Source organism: Eubalaena glacialis, chromosome 16 (assembly GCF_028564815.1).
Source record: "Eubalaena glacialis isolate mEubGla1 chromosome 16, mEubGla1.1.hap2.+ XY, whole genome shotgun sequence".
Taxonomy (NCBI): Eukaryota; Metazoa; Chordata; class Mammalia; order Artiodactyla; family Balaenidae; genus Eubalaena; species Eubalaena glacialis.
Window position 1 is genome coordinate 72,069,244 of NC_083731.1, and position 23,498 is coordinate 72,092,741.

The 23,498-nt window shown below is 36.7% G+C and overlaps 1 protein-coding gene and 2 pseudogenes across 3 annotated transcripts in view; 2 read left to right on the plus strand and 1 right to left on the minus strand.

The window, feature by feature from the left end:
• CAB39L (calcium binding protein 39 like) overlaps positions 1 to 23,498 on the minus strand; it is a 95,089-nt gene that overhangs the window by 70,749 nt on the left and 842 nt on the right. Inside the window, exons 2-3 of one of the 3 annotated variants that reach the window (XM_061170666.1) lie at positions 11,957 to 12,108; positions 11,267 to 11,339 (exon numbers count right to left, since the gene is read on the minus strand). The gene's annotated coding sequence lies outside the window, so the exon portion shown is untranslated. Of the gene's footprint in view, positions 1 to 11,266; positions 11,343 to 11,956; positions 12,109 to 23,498 lie in introns of all 3 variants that reach the window. The other 2 variants (XM_061170665.1, XM_061170667.1) reach the window with 2 other exon arrangements.
• Positions 4,068 to 5,020, plus strand: LOC133076379 (protein ILRUN-like; annotated as a pseudogene).
• On the plus strand, positions 8,695 to 8,994 carry LOC133076380 (large ribosomal subunit protein eL37-like; annotated as a pseudogene).

Genomic DNA, 23,498 nt, shown 5'->3' on the forward strand with positions numbered 1-23,498 from the left:
AATGTTTTATTTTACACTCGATTAATCCACATCTTTCATTCTAACAAACAATTTGGGGGTATTTTCTATATGACACAAAGTCGTTTTCATAATGAACTTCAATTAATACTGTCCATACTTTCAGGGTTGCTACAAGCTTATATGGTACTTTGGTAAAAGTCAGAAAAAGGGACAGGTGCAGTCAAGCAGACGCATAGATTAACCAGCAGATAGCACCTTCATACAAAGAACAAGTACCCATTTCACAGGCAGATGCAGCCCTGCACCAGCCTGGCAATAGTTTGATGTGACAGAAGTGGGGATGTGAGCTGGATTTCAGGCCCCACTCACTTCCCCGGCCAGGAGCCTTTGGGCAGTGGACAAGCCATACAACTAAATGCAATGGCCCTGAACACTTGACAATGGCAAGGCTCTGTTACAACTTTCTTATCACTTCAATGTATAGGATTCATTCATCCAACCATCTGAGGGAAATCTGCTCTTTGGGGGTACAGAGTAAAATAAGAAATTCATATTTTATTAGGGGATATAAGACATGTACCAAAAATAACTATAGTGTAAGGCAAAAAGTTATGAATTACAAATGAAAAGACTAATGAAATACCAAAAAATTCAGAAGAGCCAAAAAAAACATACCTTGAGGAATCACAGAAGGTTTCATAGAAAAGGTGAACTGAACTCAGTTTTGATGGGTATGATTTGGTCACATGGAGATAGGAACAGAGTATTAGGAAGTACAAGATATAAATAACAATAATTTAGCTTATCAGAAGCAAATGCTATGTGAATGACACTAAAAAAAATTGAAAAAAACAGGTTGGGATCAGATTATGAAGAGCTTTAATACTAGGTTAATGAGTTTAACTGTTAATTTGTGGGCAAAAGGGAGCCATGATGTAATCAAACTCTCTTTCATGAATATGAATGTGGCAGTGTATAAGAAGAATCAAGAAGGCAGAGAAACAGGAGGAGATGAAATTAAAGGCAATTGCACTAGTCTAGGATGGCAATGAAAGTAACTAGGCAGTGGGAATGAAAGGATTACATGAATATCAGAGACAATAGGTTTGGCAACTGAATAAATGTAGATGGTAATTGAAAGAAGAGACAATATGATGAGTTGCCATGCCTGTGTGAAAGAGTAGATGGGTAATATCTTCAAAATAAATAAGGACCAAAGAAGGAAAAACAAATTTTTGCAAAATAACCAGTTGCTTGATATGTAACAAGTTTGAGGTGCCAGCAAGACTTCTGGATATAGATGCCTACAGAGGCAGTTGAACACACAGAATAGAACTTAGAGAGAAAACAGAGCCAGAGATATATTGGGGGTCACTCATTCTGCCAGTGCAATATGAGAGACCAAAAAGAAAGCCAAGAACAAACCTTTAAGGAACGTCTATAAGTTGTGATAGAAAAAACTGACTAAGGAAACAGTAGTTAGAGAAGGACAGGAGAACCAGAAAAGTATACTATCACTATGAACAAAAAAGAGAGCATCAAGAATATGAAGTGTGCAACAATACGGAATACTGTAGAGCAGTGATGAGCATCCTGCCTAAACCTGTAATCTAATTTCTAAGGCCCTCTTTCAATTCTTACAAACCAAAGGTATCAGGGGAAATAGGGATATTCAGAGAACCACTTAGGACAAGGAAAAGGACCTTTAAGAATTCATATTCCCCTAAAAGCCTAAAGACATAGGCTGATAGAGAGGCCAAAGCCAGTCTGGGATCACCAGAGCATACCGTACTACAGCAAAGCATAAAGCAGGCAGAGGACTCCAAGCCAGTCCTTCTGGGAAATTGGTAATATTCGTTCTGATCCAGGTAGCATGGCTCAACTGACTTGCCTTGAACACTGGATGAGAGGTTGGAGTCTTAGTAGTACCTGACACACAACAAACAGTCCGGGGCAAAATTAGGATTGTAAGAGGTTAGGGATGAGGTAATGGAGGCATGAGCATATATTACTGTTTCCAAGTGTTTGATAAGGAACAGAAGGAGAGCTTGAAGGACTAATGAAAGGGATTTTTGTTGCTTGCTTGCTTTTTTTTTTTTTAACTTTGAACTCTCAGTAGATTGGGTGGAACAGATATCAGAAAGATGCAAGATAAGAGGATAATTAGTGAGGCAAGAGTCTTAAGCCCACAACGGAAGATGGGATCAAGAACATAAGTGGAAAGTTTAACCCCCAAGAAGAATGATATATATCTTTCTAAAATGAAAAAGGAAGAGAAAGTGTGAGTAAAAAAAACTGTCCAGGTAAAGAGAAATGAAGCTAGAAAGCACATGATTGCTTCCATTTTCTCAGAAAAGAAGGACTCAAGATCATCTGAAGAGAATAAGAGTGGAGTAATAGAATGTGCATTTGAGCAGAGTGAAAATGGATGTTATCAAAAATCATATAGGGACTTCCCTGGTGGCACAGCGGTTAAGAATCTGCCTGTTGGGACTTCCCTAGTGGCGCAGTGGTTAAGAATCCGCCTGCCAATGCAGGGGACACGGGTTCAATCCCTGGTTGGGAAGATACCACATGTCGCGGAACAACTAAGCCCGTGTACTACAGCTACTGAGCCTGCGCTCTAGAGCCCAAGAGCCACAACTACTGAAGCCCGCGCACCTAGAGCCCATGTTCTGCAACAAGAGAAGCCACTGCAGTGAGAAGCCTGCACACCACAATGAAGAGTAGCCCCCACTCGCCGCAACTAGAGAAAACCTGAGCGCAGCAACGAAGACTCAACACAGCCAAAAACAAAATAAATAAAATAAATAAATAAATAAAAAGGAAAAAAAGAAGAATCTGCCTGCCAATGCAGGGGACACGGGTTCAATCCCTGGTCGGGAAGATCCCACATGCTGCTGAGCAACTAAGCCCGTGCGCCACAACTACTGAGCCTGCACTCTAGAGCCTGTGAGCCACAACTACTGAAGCCCGCCCGAGCACCTAGAGCCCATGCTCCGCAACCACAACAAGAGAAGCCACCGCAATGAGAAGCCCGCGCACCACAACGAAGAGTAGCCCCCACTCGCTGCAACTAGAGAAAGCCCGCACAGCAATGAAGACCCAACGCAGACAAAAATAAATAAATACATAAGTTAATTTTAAAAAAAAGAAATGAAGGGGTGCCAAAATAAATAAATAATAATTTTAAAAAATCATATAAATGTAGTAAGAAGAAAAGCTAAAGGCTATAGCTTGCATACATCAAATTCTAAGGTCAATAGTTACAATTCCACTTACAATTGCACCACAAATAATAACCAGGTGAAATACATGCTATGGTATTCCTCCAACTTCCCAATTCAAGGAATAACAAAGAATGAGGTAAGAAAGAAGTCACGGAATCCTCAGATACAATATATCAATACAATAGCATCATAACCAACAAAAATGGGCTTAGTGCTATAACCATAGTCAGATGGTAATGACTCTTATTTCCCTGCCCTTCTTTGCTGGATCTATTTTCTGTTTTTTTCCACAGTTGATACTTGTATGAAAAGTTCTTCCTTGAATCAATTAGGAACACAACATAGCTTTTAATGAAAGAACAACTCTCATCCTATCAAGAACTGACACATGTTCGTTCTCTTTTTATAAAGTACGTCATCTTCCAATTTCCTGAGTTTTTACAAACTTTCACTTTGCTACAAATTATTGAAATCAGAGCTATACAAAAAATTTTATGTTGGAAAATCATATTACTTCTGTTATAACTCTTTAAAAGTACAATTTGTAAGCTGGTGCTCTAGAACCAAGAAGGAAAACAGGATCTAAAAAGAACACAGAAAGGACAGAGAGATTAGGCTGAATAAAGGGACAGAAGCCCTTGAGTTACAAATTATTCGGTTTAAAATGTCGTGGGAGGGAGAAGCGAGAGGAGGCGTTGGCGGCGGCACTGGAGGGGGGCGCGGGGCGGGGCGCGAGAGTGAGTGAGCGGCTGAGTGAGTATCCCTATGAGGCGGTGAGAGGCCCGGGGCCTACCTCCGAGGAGCGGGGCCGCGGCGCCAGCTAGCAGCAGGCCCCCTCCCTGTCCCCGGCCCGGCGGCGGCTCAGTTGCGAGGAGGCGGGGAAGCGAGTGCCCGGCCCCAGCCATGGAGGGCGTGGACGTGAACCTGGACCCCGAGCTGATGCAGAAGTTCAGCTGCCTGGGCACCACCGACAAGGACGTGCTCATCTCCGAGTGCCAGCAGTTGCTCGGCTTCCAGCTCAACCCGGCCGTCTGCGCCCTCTTCCTGGACATGACCAACTGGAACCTACAAGCAGCAATTGGCGCCTATTATGACTTTGAGAGCCCAAACATCAGTGTGCCCTCTATGTCCTTTGTTGAAGATGTCACCATAGGAGAAGGGGAGTCGATACCTCCTGATAACTCAATTTATAAAAACATGGCGGATCCAAAATTCTGGGGCAGACGCCTGGCCTCCAGGGGTTTGTCTTAAATATGTCATGGGAGACCAATTTGGACATGTGAACATGGTAATGGTGAGATCGCTAGAGCCCCAAGAGATTGCAGATGTCAGCGTCCAGATGTGCAGCCCCAGCAGAGCAGGAATGTATCAGGGACAGTGGCAGATGTGCACTGCTACAGGACTCTACTATGGAGATGTCATCTGGGTCATTCTCAGTGTGGAGGTGGGTGGACTTTTAGGAGTAACGCAGCAGCTGTCATCTTTTGAAACGGAGTTCAACACACAGCCACATCGCAAGGTAGAAGGAAACTTCAACCCGTTTGCCTCTCCCCAAAAGAACCAACAATCAGATGAAAACAACTTAAAAGACCCTGGGGGTTCCAGGTTCGACTCGATCAGTAAAAACACATGGTCTCCCACTCCTGACCAAACCGAGCAAGATGAGAATAGACTCACAGAAGTCTGTAAATCTGTCCCCCAGCAGTCACTCAAACAACTTATCAGTAGTGACTTACAGTAAGGAATCTCCTCTACCCTACGAGATGGCCACGAGAGAGCTCTGTCTGCCAGCATCTCACCTGGATTCTAGCACACTTGCTATTACATGAGATCTTGGGGGCTAGAATTTCAAGTAGCGAATAGCCTTTTCTGAAGTCTTTAATGAAAGGGAAGTCAAACCCAACCAACATCCTTCATCTCCTTGTAGGACTTTAAATAATATGTTTTCATTCACAAAAAATAATAATAAAATAAAATGTCATGGGAAACTAGTCTCAAAGTATCTCTTCCTACATTTTGAAGATTGTTGATAATGGAAAGTACTTTTTGACAAGATATTTAATTTTCATATTCAAACAAAGACACTGACAGCAAACAACACATAGAATTACAATAAAACATATTCACTGAATGGAAAAATCTCTATGGAATTAGTTCAGTAACTATAGTTGGATTTCATTATCTTTATAAAACACATTTTACCATAACTCTGAAGACTTACAAAACATGATCTAGAATAGGAGAAATGATTATAATCTATTAATAACTACAGACCACAGAAAAATACCTTTAATAAATGCAAACACAGAATGGTATCTCGTTTTACAAATAAAATACGAACTAGTGTACTTTTCTTGCTATATTAATTCTTTAAAAATATATCTTTTAGCCTTTTGATTTCAAAATAAATGCTCACTGTAAAAAAAAAACAAACTAACTTTTTATTTTATATGCTTCTCTATTGTTTGAAAATCCCCTCCCTTCCTCTTCTCTAATTACACTCCCCAAGGTTAACTACTAATAATAGTTTAGTTTTATTCTTCCTGACATTTGTTTCCAGGCAAACACAGACAGACACACGTGTTGTTCGAGTACACACACAACTTTTAAAACATGGGATCATACCACACATACTGTTTTATAAGTTATTTGTGTTTCTTAATAGTAGATCCTGGATTTCTTTACATGCCAGATTTGATAGATCAACTTCATTCTTTTTAAAGAGCTGCACAGTGTTCCTTAATATTGGTGTACCAATTTTGTTAACCACTTCTCTACATGTAGATATTACAGTAGCTGCTGCTCCCCAGCCCCTTCTACCTTATAATCTATTTTTAACTTATTCACTGATAATACAAGTATAAATTAGGATTAAAAATTATGATGCCAGTTCCCCTTTGAAAGAAGCTGTAATGTGGTCATCTAATAGTAATAAACTTTTTTTTACTTTAAATAAAGATTTTGGCCTTTCATCACTGATAATCATATGCAAAAGTTGTCATTGTTTTCCATGCAATGTTATCAATAATTCTGAAGATTTTCACATATAACTGATTTTCAAATTAACTACACATTATAGCCTAATTCTCCACTATCACTCAATTACATGTAACAACTCTTTATTGGTGTTTCTACAAGCCTACTGTAGTACGGCGTTGTCTAAGGAATTAAAAATAAGTTTTTCACAAAGGACTTGCCTTCAGGGAGCTTACAACTTTTGGGGAAAAAAACTTAGTTACATATATGAAACAATTACACCAGAATATAAAGACTGGAGAAAATGTAAAGGGAAGAAAAAATAATCAAGGGACCAAGTATTATAAGGTACAATATAGAGATTACCTAGTGAGGAGAGAAAAGGTAAAGAACTAATGGAAGAAATGGGAATTTAGATGCACTTTGGAAAAGTACTAGGATCTGGATAGTGAGATAGAAAAGGGGGGAAGATACTCCCGGCAAGGGAAAATGTTTTAGGAAAATCTTGAAGACTGGCATGAAAAAAGAAAGGGGAAACAGTAGGATAGGGGAAAGAAAAAGAACTAGGAAAAAGGGAGAAAAGAAAATCATGGTTAAGACAAAAGCATACAGGAAAAAGTTTCTGAGATGGAGTGGTGGGCAGGGAGGGTTGTTTGTTGCTTAGGCACATGTATTTACTGTCAGAGGAAGAAGCCTGGGGAGAGGTAAAACTAAAAGATCCTAGTGGGAAAAGAAGTCAGTGGTAAAGGAAAGAGTGAAGAGAACAGTGAGACACAGAGATATCCCCTAGAGGGAAGAAATAACCCAAATGGTAGCTGTTCCCTAAACACTTGGCCAAATGTTTTAGTCCCATATCAACCAACATTTAGCATTCAGCTCCTTCACGGGGTTCTGCAAGAAATCCAGGTACACCAAGGATTTCCTAATTTCCATACGTTTTTATTTGTGGGGTCACAGTGAGAGTCACATTACACAATATACAGCATTTCACTTGGAAAGTCTCATCTAACAACTCTCGAGGGTTCCCATTCCCCTCCTGCCAGATTTTCCCTGTACCTTTCACTTTTTTCTTCCCATTATTTCTGTCCCAGCTTCTACTTCCAAATCTGTGTATGTGACTCATCCTGAACCTTAACAAAACAGGCCCTTCCCATGGACACAACACACCTCTTTAAAAGGCAATTTAACAACCATCTTCTCATACTTGAACAAGCTCCTTGTAGACTCAATATTCATCACAAATGAATTATCAAGGCATTTCTTCCAAACAAATTCAGCATTTTCTGCAAAAACAAAAATTCTTGTGCCAACTACTAAAAGACCGACAATTTCTCCATCTCAGTACAAAATCAAAAATACAGATGAAAAGTTTCCACCTTAGTAAAAGAAGCATAACTGTTATAAGAAACAGAACCAATCTTCCTAAGAAATAGAAGAAAGATTTTTTAAAACATAAACTACCATTGGCAAGAATGTGGTGAGACAAAATCTCATATGCTGCTGTGTAAAATAAAATCACTAGGAATATATCTAGAAAACAATTTATCAGAATATTCATGCTCTTTAACATACTATTTCTACTAACAGAAAGCTATCCTGAGAAAATAATCAGAGATATGGCCAGGTAGTCAACGATGTTATTGTAATGTTATTTATAATAGGAAAGCCTGGACTGTTTACAAAAAAGAAATGGCTGAATAAATTATGCTATGCTACCATCTTATAATAGAATTTAATAGAGGTGTCAAAATAATATTTTAAAGTGTCATATATTCATATAAGAAGAATATGTTAAATAAAAATCAAAAAATAGAATAAATGAGTATTTCAAATTCACTTTTATTTTATTTATTTATTTTTTAAATGTGAGCAGTTTATTAGTGTTGCTTTGAAACACTATCCATCCCTTTGATTCACTCATTTGACACAGCTGATTACCCCCTCGGTTCTTTTTGTTTTTTGTTTTTTTAATTTATTTTGGCTGTGCCGGTTCTTTTTTTTTTTTTAATTAATTAATTTTTTTGGCTGCGTTGGGTCTTTGTTGCTGCACACGGGCTTTCTCTAGTTGTGGCGAGTGGGGGCTACTCTTCTGGCGGTGTGCAGGCTTCTCATTGCGGTGGCTTCTCTTGTTGCGGAGCATGGGCTTTAGGCGTGTGGGCTTCAGTAGCTGTGGCACATGGGTTCAGTAGTTGTGGCACGTGGGCTCTAGAGAGCAGCCTCAGTAGCTGTGGCGCACGGGCTTAGTTGCTCCATGGCATGTGGGATCTTCCTGGACCAGGGCTTGAACCCGTGTCCCCTGCATTGGGAGGGTGGAGTCCTACCCACTGGACCACCAGGGAAGTCCCTCAAATTCACTTTTAAATTATATATATATACACACAACCATTTGTGTGTCCATACACACATATAATTTTACATAGATAAAATTAGAAGGAAATACAATGAAATTTTAGAAGTAATTTTCTTTGGGTGTTAGGATTGATTACTTTTTCTTGTTTTATTCTTTTCTGTAATGATCAGAAGCGAGATGAGGAAGGGAATGTCATCATTTGCAAAGCATAGCAATAAGACACACATGCTGTGCCGCTGTTGTGGCTCTAAGGCCTACCACCGACATGTCGATCTGTGGTAAATGTGGTTACCCTCCCAAGTGCAAGAGAAAGTATAACTGGAGTGCCAAGGTTAAAAGATGAAATGCCACTGGCACTGGTTGAATAAAGCACCTAAAAATTGTATACAGTAGATTCAGGCATGAATTCCCTGAAGAACATCACCTAATCCCAAAAGAGCAGCTGTTGTAGCATCCAGTTCATCCTTAAGAGTTTGAATAATTAGTCACTCAACAAATGTTTAAAAAGAAAAAAATCAAGTTTTCAACCATAGCATTCGTAAGTGGAAAAAAATGTTTCTTTTTTTTAAAGCAGCAGCTACGTTTCTCTATAAACAGGGATTTTTAATTTTTTTGACACAAGAAACAGGTATTTTTTAAAATGTAGGCTCTGATATATATAATGTATACACTCTACACTGTTGTATTCTGTGACTATGGTGAAGTCTGCAGAGTTTCCATTATAACCCCATGTTGAGGAAAGTTATGAGTGAAAAGGAAAGGAAAGGAATAAGTTTGCTGTTGTCCTGATTTTTACTTCGTAACTGACAACTTTAATGACACTAGAACATAAGGTAATGTGAAGGAAGGGAACTTTTGTGTTTTGTTCACTGCTTTATCCTCAGCAAATATTTGTGAATAAATCTCCAATTGATTTTTTAAAATTATGAATCACATTCTTGTTCTACTATATTCTTTGTCTTGAATAAAAAAGTAAGACAAAGAGGAAGTGCTGACTCTTAAGTGATGAATTGGGGAACTCATTAAAAACAAATTAGTTCTGGTTTTGTTTTTATTTTCCTGCCCCTACAAAGGGGATGATGCTTTCTCTCTAGAGAAGCTCATCTTAGGCTTACTCTGAAGTGTTCTACTTTAGTACTAACTTTCTTCATCAATTGTATCCTGCTACTCTGATTAAATCATCTCGCCATCTCTTTTATTTTTCCTATATCTTTTTTCTCTGTGTATGGCCTTCCATGCACAGTTGACCCTTGAACAACTTGAGGTTTACGGGTACCAACCACCAACAGTCAAAAATCTATGTTTAACTTTACAATCAGCTTTCCATAACTGCGGTAACCACATCTGTGGATTCAACCAATTGCAGATCATGTAGTACTGAAGTACGTATTTACTGAAAAAAATTCACACATAAATGGACCCGTGCAGTTCAAACCTGTGTTGTTCAAGGGTCAACTATAGTTTCTTACTCTTTTTAACTGTGCCTTATATGCTGGTTTAACATATTATTTAATTTTTAAGTTCTATTATGGGATTTTTCATTTCTGATATTCTAATTCATTCTTATTTTAATGTGCCTTGTCATTTTTATAGTCTATTACTCCTTATTTATGTTTTAGAATCCCTCTTTTTTTTAAACATCTTTATTGGAGTATAATTGCTTTACAATGGTGTGTTAGTTTCGGCTGTATAACAAAGTGAATCAGCTATACATATACATATATCCCCATATCTCCTCCCTCTTGCGTCTCCCTCCCATCCTCCCTATCCCACCCCTCTAGGTGGTCACAAAGCACCGAGCTGATCTCCCTGTGCTATGCGGCTGCTTCCCACTAGCTATCTATTTTACATTTGGTTAGAATCCCTCTTTTATTTATTAAATATATTTATCTCATGTATTGGATATTTCTAATAGCTGAAATATCTGTAGATCTGTTTCAGTTGTGATTTCTGCTGACTCTTGCTCATAGTGTTTTGATTTTTTCCCCTTGTTATGTTTTGTGATTTTTTTTAAAAAAATGAGTTTATTTGTTAGAATTTTAACTATGATTATTTGATAACTAGGTTGATAATTCCTTCCATGGAGGAATTGTGATTGTTTCTGGCAGGTACTGAAGAGTGTTACAGACCCAAGTCTATTTTCTTTTGGACCCAAGTCTATTTTAAATTAAAACTCTCCATTTGTAGAGTTTAAGGACCATGAAAATAGTATAAAATAAGGCCTCAAATCCAAGTGAATGTAAGCAGGTAACCAGGAATTATTCAGGGGGATTTTAACTCCACCCAGAGCTGTATGCCTCTCCAGGATGGTCTCTGATAGGCCCCCTTCACTTTGCAGAACGCAGGGAATTTTCCTCAGTCTCCATTCTTCTCCATGCACAAGTTTCTATGCCAACAGAAACTGATGGATGCCCCCAAAGTATTCAGTGATTTCAGCACTCGTTTACCTCACAGGATATACTTGCTTGGTTTCTAGCCCCAGAAAGTTTCCCTTATTTTCTTATAGGTTCATCCATTCATTTTAAAGGATTTTTAAAATACTGAATCTAGTATTTTACATATTTGGTGGATGTCTTGTCTATCATACTGCCAGAAATGGAAGTCTATTTAATACTTCTACGATTGCTTTGTAAAATTTAAATCAGGATATTATAATTACTCCTGTAAATTTTATTTTAGTGTGTTAACTGTAATCTATAAGTCTGTCAAGGGTACTTATAATCTTGCGTGAGTTATTATATTAGCTTACCTTAGAAGTTGTGTATCATCTGCAAATTTTCTTCAACTTTCTCAGCCTTCACCAAAGTCACTGATCAACACAGCTTCTGACAAAAAGAAAAGCTTAAAAATTAATTTTAAAAATCTTTATAGAAATTCAACGTTTTTCTTATTATCATGTACATAGAATTATAAATTGAATTTCCATCATAATCATACACAAATGAATCAAATTAAAATAGGAATATCTCCCTACCCCAATTACTTCAAGTGGTAGACTTTTTAAAAAGTAGTACTGAACCAAATAAAAATATTTCATCATTAGGGAAAACCAGTAGAAATGTGAAGGGGTGGGTTGGATGAGGGGAACTCTAGCACCACTGAAATCTCTATCAGCCCTAACCTTCCACAGGAGGAAACCACCTTATCTAAACTAGTATCTTAAAGGCCAATACAAAAAGGTTGTGCAAAGCTTAGAAGAGCTTTGAAGTGTCACGAAGGGAAGCTTTGAAAGGTTTTTTGCTTTTAACAGCATCATGAAAACCCATGCCTGCTAGATTTTTTCTTTTCTGCTTTGCCATAGTTTTTTCACATCTGTCACTAATTTCAGTCATCAATGGCAACTTTTATAAAATTTTAATCTCCAACATCAGTATGAGGGCGTGTATGTGTGCATGTGTGTATGCTTACATTTTCCCATTAGAAATAAGAGAAAACTTACACTCTCTCCTTTAATACAATGCTCTCGCATGAAGAACGTATAAACCACTGACTTTGGGTCTGCATCTTTATTTATTTTCTGAGCAGCAACTACTGGTTTAAACAGAACATTTAGCTCTGGATGTTCTTTCTTCTCAATATTTGATGTATATCCTGCAATAATGTAGTAGAAAAAACACAGGCTTTGGAATCACATAGATCTGGGTTTAAATCTCAACATCCCTCTTAGGAAAATACTATCACAAGTCTCAACGGGTAGCTGCAAGAGCCAAATTATATAGCATATATATAGTGCCCAGCACAAAGCCTGCTACGTAACCTGAACTCTGTTATGTTAGCTGTCCTTCTGTGTAATTTTGTACTTCATTTCTACTTTGCTCAATCTATCAAAGGACTTTCCAGACTAAATTTTCTAAGTCATAGCCCTGATAAACTACTGTGGTTTTGTTCAACAATTAACATTTTGCAACACTTATTTTACCCAACAATAGACATAAAATACTTTAAAAATAGCAATACAACAATTATACTACTGAATATACCCCGCAAAGAAGGTACAGTTATCCCTTGGTATCCACGGGGGATTGGTTCCAGCTCCATCCCCCCATGGATACCAAAATCCACGGATGCTTAAGTTCCTTATATAAAATGACATAGGGTTTGCATATATCCTATGCACATTGCACATATACTTTAAATCATCTCTAGATTACTTATAATACCTAATACAATGTACATGATATGTAAATAGTTGCCAGTATGGGGTAAATTCAAGTTCTGCTTTTTGGAACTTTCTGGAATTATTTTCCCTGAATATTCTCGATCCGTGGTTGGTTGACTCTGCAGATGGAGAATCTGAAGATACACAGGGCCAATGTACAGTCCAAAATCTATGTTCTAAAGTCACTAAAATTGTTCCTTTTCTTGTGTGGCTATGTCACCAAACTTCTATATAGTTATGTAAATTTATTTCCTTTGTAGATTTTTCTTCTCTTTCTACCTTTTTACTTAATTTTTGAATATGTAAACATACATGATTCTGAGACTGAAACCATGTAAACAAGTTATAATTAGAGAAATCTCTCTATCATTGGCACCTTTCCCATTCCTTCCTTCTACATATTTAATAAATTACTCTATATACTCTTCTGTGCCTTTGTTTTTTCCACTTTGTAATATATTCTGCAGATCACCCGATATTGGTACATGGAGACTTTCTACATTCTCTTTATGCCTTCTGGTGAAAAGGGTGACTTGGAAGGGACACCATCAACCTGGAGATTATTCCATTGCTGCATGTACTTTAATCAGTTCCCTATTAATGGGCATTTTGGTTATTTCCAATCTTTTGCTAATACAAGTAATTCTGTTGTGACTAAATTGATACAAATGCCAGTTTATATTTTATGCCAGTGTGTCCTTAGAACAGATTCCTAAGTTTGATGTCTGGGTCAAAAGACACATGCATATGTGATTCTGCCAGATACTACTAAATTCCCTCCTGGGCTTTGTGCTTTTGTATCCCCACCAGAAATGCATCAAAGTGCCTGTTTCCCCGCAGTCCATAGAACATTTTATATAACTATAGATTTTGGTGAGAAAGGTTTTAGTGTAGTTGTGGTTTTTAGAACAGCTTTCATTTGTATTTCTCTTTGTATGACTGAAGTTGAACATCTTTTATATGTTTTGTCATCTGCATTTTTTTCCATGAAATCTATTTTCATATCTTTGGCCTGTTTTTCTACCAGGTTGATGGTAATTTGCCTTGATTTTTGGAGGTTATTTTCATTAAGGAAATGAGCTCTTTGTGCTGTAAATTCAAATATTTCTTCCCAGTTTGTCACTTGTCGTTTGACTTTGTTCATGGCATTTTTCACCATGTAAATATTTTTTTAATATAGTGGAATTTATCATAGTTTTAATTTTCTTCTGAGATTGAGTCATAGTTATAAAATCCTTGGCTTACAATTTCATAGACTTTAAATTTGTTCCATGCCTATTTTGCTTTGTATGTTGCCATTGAGAAGTTTGTTGCTAACCTCTTCTTTCTGCCTGGAAGCCCAGAGGTACTTTTCATGATCTTCAAAGTCCAATAGCTTTATTAGGACATGACTTAGTGTTGACTACTTGGGATCAATTTTCCCAATACACAAGGAGAATTTTCAATACGTAGATTTAAATCTTCTGTTACTTCCAGAATGTTTTCATGGATTTAAGTTTAAATATTACCTCAGCTACTGTTTTTTTCTTCTTAGGAACTCTAATTTTACATATCATCTATATAAATCATTTTCTCTCTGACTTTTTACCTTTCTTCATTTAATTTTCATTCTTTTGTCTGTCTTCATATTTTTTCTCAATGCCCCTTATATTGTTTCCGTTAGGTATCTTGGACTTTAGCTTCATTTTAAAAGATGATTATTTTTTGTCTTCATTTCATTTCCTGAGTTCAGTAAATTCACCTTCAATTTCTTCCCTTCTTTTTTTGTCTTGGGGTTCTGAATTTGAGACTTTATCTCTGCAAATGCTCATTTAAGGGTATTTCATTCGGGTAGGAGTATTTAATTCAGGTAGTTTTCTTTAGCTCTTTAGTTGAGTAAGCTTTGGGGGAGACTTTTCATCAGCTGAAATATTTTGATTCTCATTTTATTTTTTCTACTTATAGTAACCTTATATGGGTGTTGCCTGCCATTTTCTGTTCATTTTGAAGGGTTTCAATTTTCCTAAACTAATTAACAACGGTACATAGACAGGAGTGAGGGATTTGGAAGAAATGCTGGATTTTTTTAGTTCAATAGCACCTTCTGTTGGTTTAATAAAGTACAGACTTTTAAAAATCAGTGACTCCTTTTTGGGTGAAAAAGGGTTCATCTATCTTCTACTCTGTTTCACCAAGATCCTTAATTTCTACTACCTCTTCGTTCTCTTTACCACCAAGCCTCCAGGGAAATGGTGACCCTTCCAAGTCATTCTGTTCCCAGAAGCAATACCTTTCTGAGATGGCCTCTTTGATCCCGTGTACTTTCAAGTCCCTTTTGTCTAAGGAGTCTCAAACCTTAGTATTTCCCTCCTTATGGTGGGGTTTTCTCTTTTTGGAGTTATTTTACTTGCATTCTACTGATGCCAGTTCCTGCTTCCTTTTTCTCTGTTCTGAAGTCTCAACCTCACTTGTCACCTCAGCATGGGGTCCAGAGCTAAGTCTGCTGCATTTCAGTTTATCTGCCTACATAACCATAATTTGAAATTACATTAGTTAGGCAAGAGTGGTGGTGATTTACTTTGCTCTCCTTACAGATCTGTATGGGGTTTTTAAAAAAAATAAATTTATTTATTTATTTATTTTTGGCTGCATTGGGTCTTCGTTGCTGCGCGGGCTTTCTCTAGTTGCAGCAAGTGGGGGCTACTATTCGTTGCGGTGCGCGGGCTTCTCACTGCGGTGGCTTCTCTTATTGTGGAGCACGGGCTCTAGGCACGCGGGCTTCAGTAGTTGTGGCTCACGGGCTCTAGAGCGCAGGCTCAGTAGTTGTGGCACATGGGCTTAGTTGCTCCTCGGCATGTGGGATCTTTCCAGACCAAGGCTCGAACCCGTGTCCCCTGCATTGGCAGGTGGATTCTTAACCACTGCGCCACCGGGGAAGCCCTGTATGGTTTTTTGAAAGGATGTATGGAGAGATTTGGATTTAGACAGTTGCCACCATCCTACAGAAACCCTGACCCAGGTTTAATTTTTTAATTTTTAAATTATTTTCTAGTCTTATTACATGTGGTCAAAATTTTGACTTTTTATATTTTGGAACTGATATATTCTTTGTGGTCTAATACATAACAGATTTTTATAACTGTCCTATGTGCATTTAAGAGGACATATTCTCTATTAATGGATTCAAACTTTGATACAAATCTGTAAGATCTACCTCACTGATTATGTATAATAATGACTAATTTTCTTGGTCCACTTAACCTGACATTTTGAGAGAGGTGTGTTAAAGTCTTCTATTATTAGCAGGTTTCTATTCCTTTTTACATCTAGTAGTTTTTACTTTATGAAAACTATTGATGTGTCATTTGGTAAATAGATATTTTTTAAAATCTTCATTGTAAATATAACCGTTAGCTTTATAAGGGCTATTTTATAATATCCTTCATCTTAATGCTTTTTGAACTAAACTCTGCTTGTCTGATACCAAGATGATGAACCTTGCTTTTTAAAAAATTTGCATTTTTCTGATATGTTTTCACCCTTCCCTCTATTGTTGTTATTTTAAAATTATTCATTTCTTATGAACTCCTTTTATTATTCATACTTTTTACAACTGTATCTTTTGCATACAGCGATCATTAAGTAAGTTGAGCCCATATACATTTATTAATACACCTGATATATTTAGTGTTGTGATGATTCATGTTCTATTCATTTTGTGTATGTGTACAGATAAGTACATATAGAAAATAAATACGTATAGAAATAAAATACATATAGAAAATGTGTGCATATCATTACATAGTTCTCTTTGCTCTTTTTAGGGTAGGAATTTCTTTTAGTATTTGGGAAAGTTTTTGTTATTGGGGTTAACTCTATAGTAATATCTTTATACAATACTCTTCATTCCCCTCCCCTCTTTTTAAGATACTGTAAGTTCCCTGCGATTAGCAGTAACAAAATTAGTAACTTCCTCTTCTCCCCCACCATCTAGTTTTGATCACTGGTATTACTTTTATTAGTGTTTTATCTTACACATCTAAGTATACATACTTATTTATAGTATGATTATGTCCATCAGTCAGCTTCAAGTGCTATCCTTTTCCTTACAGCTAATTCCTATGAGGCAAGCAACCACTTTATTCTACTTTTCACTTACACTCCCCTTCCCCCCTCCCTTTTTCTGTGGGCTATGTTATTTCTACATCATCAGATTATACAACATTTACATACCATTCTACCACAATTATTCCCATCTTACAATCTTAGTGCTACACAGATATACTCAGTGCTTACAACCTGACCTCGTGTCAAAGATTCTCCGGTCATTTCCTGGTTGTCTGAAATTTGTTCTCTAGTATATTCTTCAAGAAAGATTCATAGGAACAATATTCTTTGAGTTGTTTCATGTTCATATATGCTTGTTAATGGCCTGAATTCTTGAAGTATAGTTTGGTCAGATATGGAGTATTTATTTCCTTGAATATTTAAGAAATGTTGCTTTGTTATTATCTGGCATGAAATGTTGCTGCTAAAAAAATCTAATCCAGGGCTTCCCTGGTGGCGCAGTGGTTAAGAATCTGCCTGCCAATGCAGGGGACACAGGTTCGAGCCCTGGTCCGGGAAGATCCCACATGCCGCGGAGCAACTAAGCCCGTGAGCCACAACTACTGAAGCCTGCGCGCCTAGAGCCGGCAACAAGAGAAGCCACCACAATGAGAAGCCCGCACACCGCAACGAAGAGTAGCCCCCGCTCACTGCAACTAGAGAAAGCCCACGCGCAGCAACGAAGACCCAACACAGCCAAAAATAACAAATAAATAAAAATAAATAAATTTATATATTAAAAAAAATCTAATCCAGTCTAATTTTCTTTCCAGGTTTACTTGGTCTTTTTTCCATGGGTGCAGAACTTTTTTTCTGTATTTTTAAAATCCAACAATTCTACAAGAATACTTCTGTGTTAACTGACTGTTCTGGGTTGAATTCCCCAGATTCACAGTGTGCCTTTCAACGTATATAGATTTAAACTTTCTTTAAAGTTTTCCTGAATTATAGTTCTAATAGTTGTTCTGTTCCACTGCGTTGGTTTACAATTTTTTTTATCATGGTAACATAAACAACAATAATAAACAACATAAAACGTACCATTTTAAACATTTTTAAGTATACAATCCAGTGGCATTAAGTATATTCACAATATACTTGTTTATGTTACATAACCATCACCTCTATGCTTTGGTTTAACAAAACCAAATACACTCCTAATACACTTATTTTGGCTCTCTTTGTCTGTCTTGTCACTTTCTTTTCTTTAAAAAAATATTTATTTATTTGGCTGCGCCGGCTCTTAGTCACAGCACATGGGATCTTCATGGGATCTTTGTTGTGCCATGTGGGATCTTTAGTTGAGGCATGCAAGATCTAGCTCCCTGACCAGGGATCGAACCCAGGCCCTCTGCACTGGGAGTGTGGAGTCTTAACCACTGGACCACCAGGGAAGTCCCTGTCTTGTCACTTTCTTTTGGCCCCTTTTCAAAAAGCTTCATCTGTTTGATTTTCTTCTATTTTCTCCTATCTACTCTTTATTTCTCTTATTGTGCTTTCTATGATGTATATTCACTCTTGTTTTCTTTCTAATTTAATCATCATTTAAGATATCCTTTTTTCTAATTCTTTCTGGAGTTCTGCCAGCTCTCATTTCACATCCTTCTACATAGCTTATTCACCTCATTTCTGAGCCCCTTTTATTTCTGATTTGTGTGGTTCTTTCAAAGGTTTCATCTTTCCCTTAATTTCTCTTTGCTTTAGTTTGAAATATTTAATTACCATTTTCACCTGCTCTTTGGCCACTTTTTTTCTGGTGTGTTTTCATTATATGATGCAATGCTCCACGGCTCATTTGGTTTTTTTTCTTATGATAACTTAGTATGTAATTATCTCATAGTCCCTTTTCCAATATATTTATATGTTATCCTAGACTAAGAGGTTCGTTCCTGTGTCACATTGTACGGACATACTTCAGTTTTTAAAAATCCATTCCCCAGTTGAGATATCTGGGTTGTTTCCAGTTTTTGGTGATTATAAATACAACTGCTATAAATACTTGCAGAGGGGAGACTACAGGTTTTCATTTCACTTTTCATGAGAAAAGCATACAGCAGTTGTTGGGGAAATGCAAATTAAAATCATAATAAGATGTCACTTCATATCTCATTATAATGGCTAAAATTTTAAAAAAAAACAACTGATAATTCCAAATGCTGACAAGAGAGAGAAGCTAATGGAGCTCTCATATCTTGCTGGAAAATTTCAATCTAGGAGTGGGATTGCTAGGTCATATAATAAAGGTATGTTGGATTTTATAAGAAACTGTCAAAGTCTTCCAAATGGCTATATAGTATTTACATTCCCACCAGCAAGATTTGAGTCCTGTTGCTTTGTATCCTTGCCAGCACTTGTGTTATTTCTTTTCTTTTTCTTTTTGTTTTGTTTTGTTTTTTTGCCATTCTAACAGGTTGTATAGTGGAATCTCACTGCATTTCCTCAATTACTATTCTATACTTTTCTCATGTAACACAAAATAATGATCATTTTTCTATGTCATTAAATAGCCTGTATCACTAAATACCCTTTGAAAATAATCCTTTTAAAAGGCTGAAATATAGCCTATCGTGATGGGTGTGCCATAATTTATAAAACCATTCTTCCACCATTGGGTAATTTTTATTTCCAATTTTTCACAAGTATAAAATTACATTGTGATCAAAAAGTTTTGACTCCATCTCCATTTTCATAGAAGCTTCCTAGAAAGGGTCAAAGAGTATACATATTTATGTCTCTGATGCATTCCGACAAATTGCTTTAAGTATTTATTTCTTTAATTACAAGTTAAATACTTTTCATGGAAGCTGTTTGTGCTTGTACTTTTGTCACCACGAGTCCATGTCCTTTGCTCATTTTCTGTCGGGTACAGATGTTTTTATATGTTGATTTGTAACAAATGAATACACTCACCAAAAGTATAGACCACACTTTACATGTAAAGCAATATAGGCCTACCTCTGACCTCCCCACTCAATTCTTTATTCTATTTGAAAAATGAAATACACTTCAAATGAACAAACATTTATCCAATATCAACTACATACAAACATGTGTTCATCAGACTCAGGAAGTAGTCTTGCCTTCCAAGGAGTTATTTTGTTTCTCACAAGCTTGTAAGAAGCAAGTAGCATTGTATAAAATGCACAATTTGAGTATAGCGTGATTAGAAGAGATTGTGATTGAATGAAACCTATTTATACTTTAAGAGGAAGTTGAGCTAGGCATTGATTACTTTCAAAAGAAAGTAATTTTGGACAGTGGAAATCATTTTTACACACAGAGAAAAGGAAAGTACCAGTCCCTAGGTCTGCAAGTGATAGGCCATGAGCACAGTATTTGAGGGTCACAAGCAACCCACCTTACTTCTCCCGAATGTAACTGAAGGAACCTAACAGAATCATCAAAAGTTCATGAAATCATAACAGAAATGATGAAATTGTTACTTTAAAAAATTTTGTAAAGATATTAAAAATAACTTTCTAAAACCCAAGGTTGAAAATAAAATCCTACTCCTACTACCACTTGCAAATATTCTGCCCACTCCCCGCCCCCATACATTTTAGCCTTTAAGTTAAAAGCCTGTGGCATATAATGGCAGGAAGTGAAGCAGCATCTTGGTCCACAAGATGGAGCTGTATGAGGATGGCAGAGCAACAGGTTAGAAAGAGCTTGGGCCCCTGACAACTTTTTCTAGCAAAGCTACCTGGTCAGCTCATACTTTTACATAGGAAAGAAATAAACTTTTTATTTTATTAAAAAAATATTTTTTTAGACAACAATTATTTTTCAGTTTCTCCATCACAGAAGCCAAACCTGTATCTTAACTAATACAAAGTTCAAGTTAAGGAGTATGGGCTTTGTCAATAATACAATGGCATATAAAATGTTGTTAAGAAAAAGAAAAGGAAGGCCTAAATTAGGGCAGTGGCAGTGAGAGCAGAAAATGAAGAAAGCCATTTTGGAGGCTAAAGCTACAGATTATACAATTGGGCAAAAGGAGAGGTAAGAATATGAAGTTTTACATCTGAGCCCCTCAGAAGATGCTTATCCCATTAATCAAGATAGGAAACATGAAAGAGGAAGAGTAGTATATAAATTGAGTAGATCTAATTGTCCAAAAGGCTGTGAGAAATGTGTGTTAAGTGCTTAAGAGAGCAGAACTTGACCTTAGAATTAGGGCTCATTTGCACAAAAATGATGGTTTAAACAGCAGGAACAAATGAGATTTCAAAGGGAGAAGTCACAGTAAAGGCAAAACTTTAGTGTTTCAGTTCCCCTATCTTTTAAAAAAAACAAAATATATAATAATTTAAAGTTTACTCCTTTAAGTGAAATATGAATGTCCCATGTGTTTACCTCACAATCATTTTCAGTAGTTAAAGGACATTCTCATGATTCAGGCATCCAATCAATTTCATTGATTAGCTGAACACCACAAACCGCAGTAGTCATTTTGATCTTTATATAGGTTTTTTGTTTTGTTTTTCTTTTTTTAAAAATTGAAGTATAGGGACTTCCCTGGTGGTGCAGTGGTAAAGAATCCGTCTTACAATGCATGGGATGCAGGTTCAATCCCTGGTCAGGGAACTAAGATCCCATAGGCTGTGGGGCAACTAAGCCCACGTGCCGCAAACTACAGAGGCCATGTGCCCTGGAGCCTGCGTGCCACAACTAGAAAGAAGCCTGCGCACCGCAAGGAAAGATCCCGCATACCTCAAAGAAGATTCCGTGTGCCGCAACTAAGACCCAATGCAGCCAAAAATAAATAAATAATAAATCTTTTTAAAAAATAAAAATGAAGTATAGTTGATTTACAATGCTGTGTTAATTTCTACTGTACCACAAAGTGATTCGGTTATACATATATACATTTATTACATTCTTTTCCATTACGGTTTATCTCAGGATATTGACTATAGTTCCCTGTGCTATGCAGTAGGATGATCTTTATATAGTTTTAAGTCATTTTTTTTAGTCACATCATTTAATTTATTCCCATAATGGACCTTATTGGTTGAATACCAGAAAAATAATGGTGAAACACACCAAATTAAGGAGGAATATAGAAATATTTCTGAAAATCTCAAAAAGTTCCCCCAAAGTGACATTTATATGCTCAAAATTATTTACAAAGCCCAGCAAGGTATTTCTGGTACTTCAAAAATCTCTAACATATCAATCTAAGTTAAATGACTTTTACTTAAAGTCACTTAACATTGTTCATGCAAAAGTGATATTTTAAAAAATTTCTACAGATCTTCAGATTATATATTATGAAATCTAGAGAACTGTATTCTTCAAAGAAAAATCTGAAGACACTTACCTAATTTGTTATTTTAAAATTACTTACATACAGAACATATTTACGCAATATAGTAAATGTAAACGTAGTATTTTGACTTTAAGTTGTGTTAAAAAGAAAATAGATTGGGATTGACATATATACACTAAATGTATAAAATGGATAACTAATAAGAACCTGCTGTATAAAAAAATAAATAAAATAAAGCTCAAAAAAAAAAAGAAAATAGAAAAGCAATAAATTTTCTTCAGCAGAAGAGATCGAAGGCACTAATAAGTTTGGTATCATTTACTGAAATTATATGCTTTCAAGAAAAAATGGCAACTACAGCATTATTACTTGAGGGTTCATTTTCATTATCTAAATTTCCCTATAGTAGGATCTCATAAACAGACCTCACAAAAGATTTATGAACCTGTCCTCATTATTACTCACATGTATAAAGTGGAAGCAACAAATAAATTTAGTTCAAACAAACTGAAGGTCAAGTTTTCCAGAAAGCAGATTAAAAAATTATGTTTCAGTTAGGCTAAAAAAATGTATATAGCCATACCTCCCAATTACTGTATGTTTTAAATGTATTCAATCAACAATTACACTTTTGAATATATACCAGGAACTATGATATGTGAACGCTATACAAAAGTTTTTGCAAACATTTACTGAGCGGCTACTTTGTGTTATCGGTGTTTGTTAGCCACCAATTGCTTACTTTTTTTTTTTTGGCTGCACTGCACAGCTTGCGGGATCTTAGTTCCCCAAACAGGGACTGAACCCGTGCCCCCTGCAGTGGAAGCACAGAGTCCTAACCACTGGACCGCCAGGGAATTCCCACCAACTTTACTTTGATAGCCTATACAGTCCTCCCTGGAAATCCGCCCAGGATTGGTTCCCAAACTCTCCACAGACACCAGCATTTCTTACGTACGTAGGACCTTAGCCATCAACTCAACACTAAATTACTGATACTTGAACTCTTGCAACTTTAGTTTTTAAGACTCATGAATAAAAAGTAAAATTGTAAAAGAAAATTAATTTTCATTTATTATTTTACTGCTGTTCTCTTTGGTATTCCTGCCATGGTACTTTTGAGTTGGGTTACCAGTTAACCTTGGATAAATGAAAACTAAACTCAAGGCAATAAGTCTCTTTGCTTTCTTCTCATGAGTGTCAAAACTGCTGAAGTTAATCACAAAATATTAACCTTTTAGCTCGGTTTTCAGATCCGATAAAATTTCCCCTCAAATGAATGACCATGCGTGCTTTCTACTTCGATTTTTTTAAATAATAAGGAGGTAAAGGAGGTCATCCCTGTCTCCCTCCTCCCATCCCCAAAGAGCTCAGAAGTTAAGATGCTTTTTCTTACAAAAACCTCTCCCTACCCATGACGAAGCAAGCAAGGATGCCAAGGCAAACCCGGAGATTCCTAAATCT